Genomic DNA, 13,755 nt, shown 5'->3' with positions numbered 1-13,755 from the left:
GCAGCCCCAGTTCCCTAAAATTTCCCTGCTCCCGGTTTTCCATCCAGGGCCCTGCTGGCTGGAACATGCTGGTGGAGGGAAGGGCATCGAGGAGAAATCAAGGCTCAGGGCAAGACCCACAAAGGCCGATGGGAGGAATGCCCTGGGAGGCCCATGGGAGGAATGCCCCACCTCCTGCCCCCTTGTCCCCCTGGCTGTGGCTGTGGTTCCTGGGGAACCTCCAGAGGCAGGGAAGCAGTCACTGTGGTGATACCTGCTCTCTGCTCCGCCCCCCCCCCCCCCCAGGCCACTGCTCAGACAAAGATTCCAAGCCCCGGATTGGCTTTGCCTCTCTTTAAAAAAAAGAAAAGAAATTCCTGCAAGTTGAACAATCCTTGTGTTGGATTTGGGAGATGTTATTCCTAGTGACAGACAAGGGCAATTATCTGCAATCCGCCAGCAGTTTTAGCCTAATTTCATTACTGCTGTGCAATTCTCCCTGAGCTGCTAGTCTATCAATGTCTTACAGAACGGATTAGCGGGCACTTTCTTCATCTTCAAATGAATTTTAGCTGTCATGCCCTTGATGAATAGAGCAGGGACAGGCAGCTGACCTGAGCCAGGGGAGTGGCCAGGGGGTGACAGGCAGGTGGCCTCGGGGCCTGGCAGGAGGTGAGGCAGTTGGGGGGGAGCTCAGGAGGTGAGTGGATGGGGAGGCACCCGAGCCATCTAACCTTCCTGGCTCCCCCATGTCCAGGACTTAGGGCTGCTTGGACCCACCTCCTGGCTCCCTGTTATGGGGACAGCTCCCTAGGTTCTGGGCTGAGAATATAGGAGGGGGCTCTTTTTCACCCTGCAGCCTTCTGGGTCACCCCTTGCCACCCGAACCTCTGGAAACTCTAGCTTCGAGTCTGCCTCACTGAGACACCGTGGACCTCACAAGAGCAGAGTCCAGTGCTGTCTTGTCATCGCTGTGTCCCCAGAGCCTGGCTCGGAGGAGACTGTCAGTTTCTGTTGTAGGACAAATGATTCTCAGTTTCGCTGCAGCTTGGGTCGGGGCCTGGCGCAGCCTGGGCACATGGCAGGAGCCCAATCACTAGTAGATGAATGGGGGAAGCCATGGGTGGCTTATTAGAAAGAGGGTGGAGAGGAGAGGAAGCAAGTGCTTTATGGAGCACCCACTATATGTGTCAAGCGCTGCGCTAGGGGCTTTGCTGAGGTGGCCTTGTTTAATCTCAGAGGTGAAGCCACTAAGTCCAGGACAGAAGCAAGTTGGGAACTGGAGAATCCAGGCCTGTCTGGCCATCCTCTGCAACTCCCAAGGAGCACTGTTTCTGGGGCAGTAAGTGCAAAATGAGATTCTTTGGGGCAGAGTGAGGCCCCATGGAGAGAGGGAAGAAGCCCATACCTGCTCAAGACTCCCTTTTCCCTACTCCCACCCAGAAGCCCCCCCCCCTTCTCCCACACTTATCCAAAGTCCTGGGAAGAGGGGCTGTGGTGGGTGTGTCCCTTTTACTACCACCTGTCCAGTCCTTGCTTGCCAGCCCAACTCTGTGCCCTGGGAAGCTGACCTCCTCAGGCTGCCCCAGCATCTGGCTTCCAAAGGGATCATGCGATGGGAGGCTGGAGCAGGAGAGGGACAGATTGGGCCGCCTCTGCCTGCCTCAGCACTGCATTCCCGGCAGTAGCCAGTGTCCCTTGAAGTCCATGGCTCCCGCCTGGAGGTGCTCCTTCTGAGACTCCCTTATTTATTACTGGGCTCTCCTAGCTCCACTTCTGCCTCTTCCAGTCTAGGGGACCCTGCTGGGTCTCAATGTCCCTGGTTGCCTTACCCCTCTCTATAACTCCCTTGACCGAACTCACTCCACTGGTACCCTTCCAGTGGAATGCTGAGTCCTGCAGGATGCTGACGGATGCGGGTGGAGTGGGAATCTAGGAGCTCATTGTGACAGCGGCTTCCATCCCCCATCCCTGCCCTGTGCCTGGCACTGGGCTGGGCCACAGGCCCACTGGAAACTCCAGACTGCTCAGTGGGGTGTACAATTTCCAGAGGAGAGCGCTGAGGCTCAGAGAGGTCAGGAGACCAGCCGGGGCGCCTAGAGGGGAAGAGGGGGTGTCGGAATTTGAACCTTTGTTCGCCTGACCCCCAGCCCCGTCATCTTAACTCCCACGCTGTGCACACTCAACTCTTGCCCCGACCAAGACCAGAGCCAGCGGAAAGCTCTTTGGGGCTGTATGCTGATGATACTTTAGAAAGACCAGATGTTTGTCTTTGCCCTTGAAAGGCAGCCGGGGCGAATCCTTTATGCTTCCTCGGCCCTCAGCGGGCTGCTATGTCAGCAAAGTGAAGTCAAGCCCTCCACAGAGGCGGCCCCACTGGCCCGCACCCCCCCCCCCGGAGAGGCTGCTCTCCTCCCAGAACTTATGGAAGCAGAAGGAAGATCCCTGGCCCAGGGCAGCCCAGCCCCCATTTTACAAGTGGGGAAACTGAGGTTCAGAGAGGCAAAGGGACTTGCTCAACGCCAAGATATCACACACAGCTGGCCCCAACTCAGGAAGCTGGCCAGCCTTCCATAGGGCTAAGGAATGAGGCTCAGGCAAGCCAAAGCTGGGCTTCCTCCCCCACTTTCAAGTTCTGGCCCTCTCTGCAGGCACCTGCGAGACTCCCAAGTTTATCGATCGCCAGGGCAGCCTCAAGTCAATATGGTGCACTTTGCTAATTAATCTTTTCCAGATAATTGCAGGAAATTATTGGTTGGTGTGAAGTGGGGATGGAGAGGCAGACTCTGTCCCCCCACCTGCCCAGAGTGGCTTCTGACAGAGCCTCCACCCAGCCTCCCGCCCCTTACTCGCCCCCCTCTTCCTGGAATCAGGGCAGATGAGCCCTGCTTCCTCCTCTCACCTGCCCAGCCCCTGGCTTCCAGTGTCCTAGGTCCAGGATTCCCACCAGGCCAGTTCTTGTACAGCTCTGGGTTACAGGGAGAAACACTGGACCCAGGTTAAAATCCCTCCTCTGGCAATTACTAGCTGTGCAACCTTGGATGAGTTGCTTAACTTCTCTGAGCCTCAGATGAAAAACAAAATAGAGTTTATAATCTCTGCATCATTGGCTGCTTTTAAAAACAATACAAAAGAAGGCATTTAAACACTGACTGACTATGACTTCTATGACTAATAGTAACAACTCCGACAACAACAGCCAACACTGAATGAGGGCTTTGCCACATTCTGGGTACTGCTTGGTGTGTCTGATAGGTGCTGCTGTTATTCCCATTTTATAGAAAGGCAAACTGAGGCACTGAATTAAAGTTGCACAGTGAGAGACTGAGACGGAATCCCCGCTCAGACCCTGGATGCAGTCTCTGCCTCAGGTGGTGTCACCAAGCCTACTGGGCATACTGCCCAGTGTGGAGCTCTGCCACAAGGAACGAGCCGTCCTTCACTTGCCCATCTCAGAAGCCAGGGACATGAGCACATGGTGAGAAGGAGATGGGAGTGGAATGCTAGAACGCCACAGGCCCCAGACGTATCCATGGCTCCCCTGTCCAAGCCCCTCACCTCAAACCCTGGGCCCACCTCAAAGGGCCTAAGGGAGTCATTGGCTGGGGTGGACTCAGGGCCCCCAGGGCCTTCCGCCAGGCCCCACCAGTTATTAATCAAAACTGGACCCTCCTGGATAAAGTTTCCATGCCTTTGGGGTTTCTCCCTTTCTCCCAGATATCATGTAATATATCACCTCGCCAGGCTATATAGACCTGCTCCTAATAAACCTCCAAGACTTTAATGAACTAAATAGCAAATTACTTTTTTATTCAAGAATGAAATTTCATCATATTCATAATTCATATTTTATTTCAGACATCTGCTGCTGATTACATTACATTTAACTAAAATTAGATGATGCTCAGAATGCAATTAAGGCTCTGCCAAATTCTTCGGCCCACCAATGCCAGCGGAGCTCAGCGGGGGCCGCTAGGAACCTAATATGTAATTAGGAGCTATTTTCTAGCTGTTTTTAAAGTCTGAAAATTAGCTGCCTTTATTAATCACACAGACAAATATAAAGTGGAACCAACGCTCGCTGAAATTTCTAAAAGGGATTTTTTGTTTAATTATACACCACAGAGCACTGTGACTCGTTTTGCATGTTGATTTGTTGTGCACTGACATTTTGACAACTGGTTCTCAATTTGTCTGTCGTAGTTAGGCAACAACAAAGCCGACGGTAATACTTTAACTTTCAAAACCTTCAGTGTGCCAGCGAGAGGGAGAATGGCATTCCTTGCTGTGGGCCTGGGGCTCGGGCTCTCAAAGCCACAGGGGCCAGAGACACAGGGACAGGGCAGGCACAGGATAGAGGGGAGCGCATTGGACAAGGCAGGCGGGGGGGGGGGGGCAGCTGGAGCGCTGGGCCAGGGGCTGGGGAGTGAGCCCCAGCATGGCAGGGTGGCTAAGAGGAAAACCTTCCCCACTTTGGGCCTCAGTTTCCTCCTGTGCACCTGGAGGGGTTTAGAGTCTGAGGTTTTTAAGGAGCTTTTATGTGCTAAAATTGTCTTTTTCCTCTGTTTGTTAGATCCTGCTTTCCACACACTATCGTTTAGCCCCTTGACCCTCAGAAGGGAGTCTTTTATTGTCTCACTGTACAGAGGACAAAACTGAGACTCAGTGAGATTTGACGACTCTTCACCAGCCAACTGGTCATAGCAAAACTCAAACTCTGATCTCCTTGACTGCAGAACCCCTGGTCTTAACTACTGGACTCACTGGCCTGACTGGGCAGCTCTCTGAGCAGGGGTGGCTCTGGGGGCCTCACTTCCCATTAGTGAGGCTTAGACATGCTGAAGCAGGTCAGCGAAGCCTCTGTCTGACACTGTAACCAGATGACCTTGCCTATGTGGTTACTGAGCGCCCCACCCGCAGCCCTGCTGGGGCCAGGGAAAGGGTGTGCCAAGGAAGCTGTGGCATGGAGCAGGATAGGATCCCTGAGCAGGTCCTCAGCTCGTGCAGCCCTGAGCCCACTCTATGCCCTCGGAGGCTCCCTGTGATGTCCAAAGAGTTCTCAGGATGTGGGGAAAGGGGCTGCCAAGGGGCTCAGTTTCACAACAATAACAACAACAGCAATACTAATAGCAGCAGACAGCTTATCCCTATGTGCTAGGCTGTGTGATGCTTTGTCACCTGTGCTCTCCCACAAATCTTACGAGGTAGGTTCACAGCCAGGCTTGGAGTATTAAGCCTTGGTTCAAACCACTCCTGCCACTTCCTGGCAGTGGTGGCCTTGGCCAGGCTGCCTCACCTCTCTGAGCCTCGGTCTCCACATCATTAATGTGAGGATCCTGACGGCACCCAGATCTCTAGGATCGGATGAAGGCTGAACAGGATAATGGGTGCTCAGCCTGGATGAAGTCTTGACCAACGGAAGCTACCTGTTCCCATCCAATTTGACAGATGGGGTCATTGAGGCTCTGCAGGGCGAAGTACTTGCTCTAAGGAGCATATTGCTGAACTGAGAACTGCACCCAGGTGGTTCGATTCCACAGCCCATGCTCTCACTCAGGCACCCTGATGCACACCGGGAGGATGGGAGAAGGGCCTGAGGATCCAGGGTGGGGTCTGGGCTGCCACATTTGGCCACCACCCGTTCCTGTCTCTCATTTCCCTCTTGCCCCCTGGAGGGAGTGCTGAGCAGGGCTGGAGCCAAGGAATGGTGGAGCTCACCACAGGGTCTACGCCCCTGCTGATCCCAGGCCAGCGGAACCAGTGCCCACCACCTGCCAAAACCTGTTTTCAGGAGCCAGCCCTGCACCCTCTTCCTGCCCCCAGACTCGCCTGATGAAAATGCCAACGGAGGAAAGGAGGTTTTTTTGGGTGACAATGAAACTGTCAATAAAATCTCAAACGCAAGGATAGGCAATGACTATTTCACTTACTCTGACAGTTGAGATTTTGCTGGGGAAGGAAAGTGACAGACATCTGCTGATGTCAACACCACTTCTTTCGGAGATGAACCCGCGGGAGAGACGGCCCCAGAGACCTGCCTTGCCCAGACACCATTTGGGCTGGGGTTGCTGCGGTTGTCAGAGGAGCCGGGGTCAGCTATGGAGGAGAGGCTGGACACCAAGGCTCTTTCCACTCATTTGTTCATCCCACAGCTCCCGTCTGAGCACTGACATATGCCAGGCTCTGTGCTGGGATCGCAGATGCAGAAACAAACCAGGAAAACTTGTGCCCCTGAGTGTCATGACTTCAGTTGTGTCCCCACAATAGACACGTCGAAGTCCTAACCCCTGGTACCTGTGAATGGGACCTTATTTGGAAATAAGGTCTTTGTAGATGTCATCAAATTACGACAAGGTCATTAGGGTGGGCCCTGATCCAACGTGACTAGTGTCCTTATAAGAACAGGAAATGCCACATGAAGACAGAGACACACAGGGAGAAAGATGGCCATGTGATGACAGAGGTGGAGATCAGAGGGAGGAAGCTGTGAATCAAGGAGCACCAAGGACTGCCGGCCACCACCGGCAGCTGGAAGGGGCCAGGAAGGATTCTACCCAGAGTCTTAGAAGGAATAAGGCCCTGCTGGCATCCTGGTTTCAGACTTCCAGCCCCCAGAACTGCGAAAGAACACACTTCTGTTGCTCTCAGCCTCCCGGTGTGTGGTACTGAGTTCCAGCAGCCCTAGGAATTGATACAAGGGCTTTCATGCCAATGAGGGAGTCAGGCAAGAGGCCCCACCCCGGCAGGAGACAACTGAAAAAGGTGCGTACCCAGGCACCGTGCTAAATGCCCTGCACCCATTGCCTCACTTAATCCCCACAATCACCTTACAGGTTGGTTGTCTCCATGTTCCAGATGAAAAAACTGAGGCTCAGAGAGGTGAAGTCACTTGCCTGAGGCCACACAGCCAGCAAGCGGCAGACCTGGGATTCAAACAGTGCTGTCTGGGTTCTTTTTTTGCTCCACTGTCCAGGCTGGAAGTGGGGCTGGGAGGTGTGCATGGGTGCAGCAGACAGCAGGACCCCCAAGTACCACCCAAAGGAAGCAGGTCAAGAGGGACAGTACTGCGGGCTCCATAAATAATGTGGGTCCCAGGCCCTGCTGGCGGTTTAGCAGCCTGAGAGTGTGTGTGTGTGTAATACAAACAGCTCTAATCCCCTGTCAGTTAAACTGGATATCAGAGGAGACAAGCTTCCGAGCGGGGAGGCCTAATTGAATCGAATTGAAAAGGCGGAATGGGCGGCTTGGCCAAGGAGGCGGGATGCTGGAGCCAGCAGGTGCTGCGGGGCAGCTGTCAGGCCCTCCCTGCCCTGGTCCAGGGGGCACTCCAGCCCCCGCCACAGGGAGCCGGGCTTGGGGGGCACTCGAGCCAGGATACTCCACCCCCTTCGGCCTCCCCTTTATCTGCTGGCTCTGCCATTTTCTCTCCATTGCTGACCCTTTTTCTGTTCTCTGTTATCTCGAATAATGTCACTGCCTCTTTAGAATCTATTCATCAGAGCAGAAAGAAGCCAATGCTGACACTGATAAAAAAAAGCCATCTGTGCCTCACAGGGAAGAGCTCTCAACCCAACCTCTGGCGCCACCCCCGCCCCCGCCACCCGCCCGCCTGCCATTTCAAGGGGCGCCTGGGGGTAATCAGATTCTACCTGGGGGCGGGGTGCCCTCCCACAGGTGGTGCCCCCACTCCCAGGTTCACTCTCCAGAGCCGGGGGAGACAGTCTCTGAAAGAGGTCTCAACCCTGGGTGGTTTTCTGTCTGCAGAAGAGCTTGATTTGGCCATTTTTCCCCCCTTTTTAATAGATTTTTCTTTATTCATTGACAGTATTTAAAAAACCTTAGTATTTTACCAAAATATCCCGATTTTTGAATTCTCTTTTAAACCAGATAGAAAGGTTGGAAAATAGTGGGTCTACTACTCCACAGGGCAACAACTGGCCATAGCCTTAAGGGGAGGGGTGGCGCTGCCCCCTTGCTCCCAGCCTGATTGGCCCTGCCACACCTCCCTTCCCCGCTCCCCATCGAAGCCATTAAGGCTCCTGTATCTCTGTGCCATCACCCCCCCAACAGGAAACTCTAGTGGAAGCTCCCTAAGGTCATCGGCAGAAGTACTGGCATCTCCAGGGTGAGGATTTGGCAGGTCAGCGGCCCTCCTGCCTCCTCTCCTGGCCTTGGATTGCCCCGATCCATGCAGCCCCCTCAGCTGGTCACAAGCACTGAGTCTGAACCCCTGCTCTGCCACAAACACGTTGTGTGACCACAGTCAGGTTGCATCCCTTCTCTGTGCCTCAGTTTCCCCATCTGCAGAGTGTAGGTCCTTGTTGCACTATCAGGGAATGCTCTTTTTAAAATTTTATTATTATTATTATTTTAATCCTCACTGGAGGATATTTTTTCCATTGCTTTTCAGAGACAGTGGGAGAGAGAGGGAGAGGGAAACATCAATGTGAGAGAGACACATCAATTGGTTGCCTCCTGCACCCTGACCAGAGCTGGGGATTGAGCCTGCAACCGAGGTACATGCCCTTGGCCAGAATCAAACCTGGGGCCCTTTAGTCTGATGCTCTATCCACTGAGCCAAACCAGCTAGAGTACACAATGCTTTTGATGGAAGGACATCTCTTCTTAAACGGTAGACTAGGCTCTCTGTGGCTGATGGCAGGACATGGGAACTGGGGGTAAGAGCACTCTGATGCCTGCAAGGACAACACATGCGCTGACAGGTGCTGATGTGGGCCTGCGAGAGAGCCATCATATAAGCTCCTTACCACTCTCAGCCCAGCAGTGACACAGAACTCCCCTACCCTGTGAAAGTCAAGTGGGGTGCGGAGTGGGCGTGGCCATTTTGGCAACAGGAGGCAGGTGCTCAGTTCCAGGGAAGCTTCTTCCTCCAGGGTCATATCACCCAACTCCCAGACCCATGATAATCACTGGCTGGCACCATGCACTTGGGGACCAGTGTCTAAGGCAGCTCAGCCAAATCTGCCTTGTGACCCTGAATCCTGCCCTAGTCTCCTCCCTCCTGGGCCAGACAGATGTGTCAGTAAAACCCAGCCTTGCCTGCTAAGGAGAGGGGAGTGAGCCCAGGCTTTGGAGTCAGATGCTGCTGGGTTCCAATCCCAGCTGGGACCCCAGAATTCACAAGATAGTGATCACTGGGAAGACGAAATGAGTGCACAAGGGCAAAGCTTCTGACACAGTAAACGGACACCATTATTTCTATGGATAGGGAAACCAAAGCCCAGAGAGGGCAAGAGACCTGCCTAAGGTCACACAGTAAGCTGCCTTTTGGCTTTCTCCTCATAGCTGGGGTGCCACAGAATCAGCCCTGTAATTGGAGTCGAGAGACCCATCTTGGCCTAGCTTCTGTGCCTGCTGATCGTGTGGCCTGGAGCAGGGACTACCCTCTGGGCTTCAGTTTCCTACCTGTCAAATGGGGCTTGCCACACTTTCCTCATGGGCTTGCCGTGGGTGCGGGTAGAGAGAAGGGATGTGAAAGTACCCAGAGCACAGGCCAGTGAGCCCATAAGGGTAAGAACAGCCCTATCAGTCACCTCACTTCCTCAGGGCCCAGCCCAGTTCCTGGCATGTAGTTGTTGCACACTTTATATTTGCTGAATGGATAGTGACCATGAGCTGAGGAACCAGGATCTGCTTGCAGGCCTTGGCAGTCTTGGGGAGGACAGCAACTCCTTTCTCTCTGGGTAGGGGGACACCCAGAAGGCCCCTGGAGGCCAAGTGCATCCCAGCAAAACCCCTGTGCCTGTCAGTATTCAGGGGGATACCTTGGCTTCAGACACTACATTATGCAAATGGATGTTTTCCTTATCAGATTTAAACACAGTGTGAGAACAGACCCAGCTAATCTCCTGAGCGGGGCGGGGTGGGGGTGGGGGGGGAGAAGGCGGTTGGCAGAGCAGCCTGTGATGGAGGCCGGATTCCATCACCTCTCCTGTATGTGTGTGGAATTAGGTGGCTGCCCCTCTGTTGGCCCATGAATATGGTGAAAAGTGATGCACTAGGGCCTCACCACCCCTCTGGCTGCTTGGAGGGAGTGGGGGTGGCCCAAGAGGAGAGGGAGAGCCCTTTTCTCTCCCTGGAGCTGTGGCCCCCCAGTCCTGCCTGTTTTCAGAAAGGTGATTCCCAATAGGGTCCAGTAGCTGGAGGTGTGGGGCCACTACTGGGTCATTTCCCTACAGTCCTGTCACATTACAAGCAGTATAGTTGGAAAAATAAACAAGACAACGATTCGGGTTTGACTCACCAGTTTGAGCCAGTGTACTCGGTGCCCAGCGCCCCTTGCCTTCAGCCTGCACTGTGTAGGGCAGTGTCCAGCCCCAAGTGGCCGGTGCAGAGCCTTCCCATCCCAATGGGCAAAGACAGGCCCTGGTCAGTCCCTGCAGCATGGGAGGTCGTGTCCACCCTGATGGCTGGGGTTCAAGCCTTGGATTCACCCCCTTAGCTCTGTGGCCTTGGATGAATCACTGAACTTCTCCAAGCAGCATCTGTCTGCTTCTCTGCAAAATGGGAGAACCATTCAGGCCCGAGATCCAAGATGCTCTGTAGAAGCGTAGCATCAAAACGCATTTGGCAGCAAATGCAATGCAGGCTGGCATATTATGTACAATCTTTACTCTTTATACCTTTCATTGCAGAGTCTGGGGTGGTGCTGCCCCAGATACCATGAGGGATAGAACATAGGGTGTCTATCCCTAAAACTGCAAACTTCTGAATTCCAAACCAAAGCTGGACCCCAGAGTTTCTGATAAGAGGCCGTGGTTCTGTCCTACCTGCACCACTGAACTGACTGAATTCACAGGGATAAGGCACTCGGTGCCATGTGGGGCACATAAGTGGATGCTCAGGAATGTTAGCAATTCAGGAGCTGGCAAAGCCACAGGGAGGGGGCTGACCAATGCAGAGATGGCACGTCTGTAGGATGACTGGCCAGGTGTCTTGAGTAAGCCAGGTAGTGGAGAGGAAAAGATGTGTGTGTGTGTCTATGGGGAGGGCTGCTGTGCTAGATTAAAAGATAATTTAGGGCCAAAACAGCCAGATACAGGGTCCTGAACAGGATTCTGGACATTCTGGGGACAACTGAGGGGAAATGTGATGATGGCGTGGGCATTACACATGAAAACATGTAACAGGCATGTTGCTAACCTCTCTGGGCTTCAGTTTCCTCATCTAAGACAATGACTGGGCCTGGTATACAGAAGGTGCTAAGAGACAGCCATGGAGCTGGTCCAAAATTAGCTGGAAGCCTGGAAGAGCTGGGCCTTGGTTATGCCTGCTGACCTGCAGCCAGTCACCAAACTGAACAGGCTGTCAGCGGTCCATGGGGGACATTCTCGGAGAGAAAAAGTCCTCACCAACAGAAAGAACATCAGTTTAACTACAGCAGCCACCCTGTTTGGTATGAATCACAATATTTGCTGCCTGTCTCCTGACATGAGACCTCTGCCAGACCAGGGAAATTTTCTGAGAGCTTCAGGCTGTGAGGGTGGGTGTTAAATCCACAATCAGCTGCAGAGGCTGGGAGTGGCTCCAAATGCTGACTTGAGGAATTGCTGTCCTCCAGCTGGCAAAGAGGGCACCAGAGGTATGTGGCTGCCTCTTGGGAGAGGAAACTGGGAGGGAGGTTGGAAAGCTAGTCGGCATTAGCTGTGTTTCTCGAATACTGACCCTAGGGATTTCAACTCAGGGGCTTTAGAAAAACTGGGCTGGGTGTTTCTAATAAGCTCTGTGCACCATTCTGAAATTTCTGGGCTCTCAGAGACACCTAGTTTTTCAGCACAGGACAGTTATAAAAATGAGCAACTATTCAGTAATTATGCGCCAGGCACTGTGCCAAGAGCTTTGCGTGCATCCCCTCACTCAATCTTCACGAAACCTCTATATATGATGGGTATTATTATTTCCATCTTCTAGAAGTAGAGACTTCAGCCTCCTGGAGGGGAACTGGCTTGCCCAAGCTCACATGGATAGTGGGTGGCAGAGCTGAATGGGAGCCCAGGCAGAGGTGAACTCTCAAGCACCATGACATACAGAAATGACCTTGGAGGTCACCTAGTTCAATGTCCTCAGTCCTGGTTGCATGTTAGAATCCCCTCAGAGCCAGGAGTCCAGCTGAGATCAGTTAATTCAGAATATCTGGGGGTGGGCCAGGCATTCATGGGTGGCTCTGATGTGTAGCTGGGAGTAAGAGCCACCAAGGCAGGTGAAGAGAAGGGGTGATGCTGCAAATGCAAATTGTCTGCAAATGCACTTCAAAGACAGGTGGCCCATATGGTGGTCGGTGGCAGTAGCTAGGGTAAGAGGCTGTGCTGGCTGAGGCATGCAGGTGGCTGCTTTATGGGGCAAGGGTAAGGGGTTAGCTTCTGCTCCAGGAGTGACACCCAATGCCCAGGGAGTCAGGAAGAGGGAGGGTCTTGGTGAGCAGATAGGTTCTGGGGGCCGGAGCCTCTGGACACCCCCTCCCCTGGATTGTACACCTGCCATGGGTGGCTATGGGAGCCCCAGGGAGGCTGGAAACACTGTCAGCCAGGATCATCCCACAGAAAGCATCGTTCAACCCTGACTGCTCATTCAAATCATGTGGGGAACTTACACCCAGGTCCACAACCTACTCTAACCAAGTATATCAGAAGCCAGAGGAAATAATGAGCCTGAGTGTGGAAAGCAGCAAGAAATTGCAACAAACCTGTGTCCAGGCAGAAGCACATAGGGGCTGAGGGCAGGTGCTGGAGTCAGAGCGCCTGAGTTGGAATCCTGCCTCTGATGCTAAATAGCTGTGTGGCCTTGGGTGAATTACTCAACCTCTCTGAGCTTCAGTTTTCTGATCTGTAAAATGGAGCTGAGACTAGCAATTACAGTCCAAAGCTGGGGTAGATAACAGTGCTCAGCACATGGTAAGTATTCAGTATTAATATTATTGTTTTATGCATTGTTTTAAAGGGTAGAGGCATGGAACTCATCAGTGATGCTGGGACCATTTTTACAAGTTAAGCTGGGGCAGGTATCCTTCCTATCACCCTTATGTTCCTGGCAGAGCGCGGAGAGGCCCAGCGTGGGGTGGAGGAAGGGAAACTCAGATTCTGCTCTTTAGACCATCTCCCACTCACCCCGTGAAGACACTGGGAAACGCGCCAGCTGCCCCCTAGTGGCCAAGGGCAGAAGCTCACTGAGACATTTTAATCAAATCCTGAAACCCCTGCCCTAGCCCCACCTTCCTGCGCAGAGTCTGCCTCTCAGGCCTGGGACTTCTGTTGGCAATGTGGTAGGTACACGGGGTTTTGATGGATTCTGCCATTTCAGAAAGAACCTTGACTGGTAATATAAAGTTCAAATCTGTCCAGGTAGGTGCCAGGCACTGTGCTATAAGCCCTTGAGTCTGTTTTCCCCACCCACAGTTAATTTCAGAAAGGAATATTACAGGACCTACAGCAGCTTTTTGTTTCTAATACTTACAAAGGTCAGTGAATTCGTGGGTGCTCATGGTTCTAGGAGCTAGGAAGCTTAAGTTTCCCCTTTTTGGAAAAGCGGACTGGAGTTGTGCTAGTGGACGGAGCCTAGTGTCCTGTCCAACTCTGTGCCACCAGGGCCACCTGGGAAAACCCCACCCCATCCCCAAGACACCCAACCAAGTGACCAGAGCCCTCCTTCCTTTAACTCCTGAAGAGTCCCCTGAGAAGGTGGCTGGAGAAGGGACAGGGACAAAGGAGGCAGGTGTGGGTGGGCAGGCTACCAGACCCTCATCCTTTTTTTGACACAGAG

At 53.2% G+C, this 13,755-nt stretch overlaps 1 protein-coding gene across 1 annotated transcript in view; it reads right to left on the bottom strand.

Annotated features, from left to right (window-relative positions):
* The window catches only part of FAM222A (family with sequence similarity 222 member A), a 110,840-nt gene extending 97,160 nt beyond the window's left edge, over positions 1-13,680 (bottom strand). The window contains exon 1 of the mRNA XM_081123342.1: positions 10,244-13,680. The gene's annotated coding sequence lies outside the window, so the exon portion shown is untranslated. The remainder of the gene's footprint in view (positions 1-10,243) is intronic.
* Positions 13,681-13,755: the final 75 nt, after the last annotated feature.

This window comes from Miniopterus schreibersii (assembly GCF_964146895.1).
Source record: "Miniopterus schreibersii genome assembly, chromosome: 20".
Classification (NCBI taxonomy): domain Eukaryota; kingdom Metazoa; phylum Chordata; class Mammalia; order Chiroptera; family Miniopteridae; genus Miniopterus; species Miniopterus schreibersii.
This window is presented reverse-complemented; position numbering and strand designations above follow the sequence as displayed.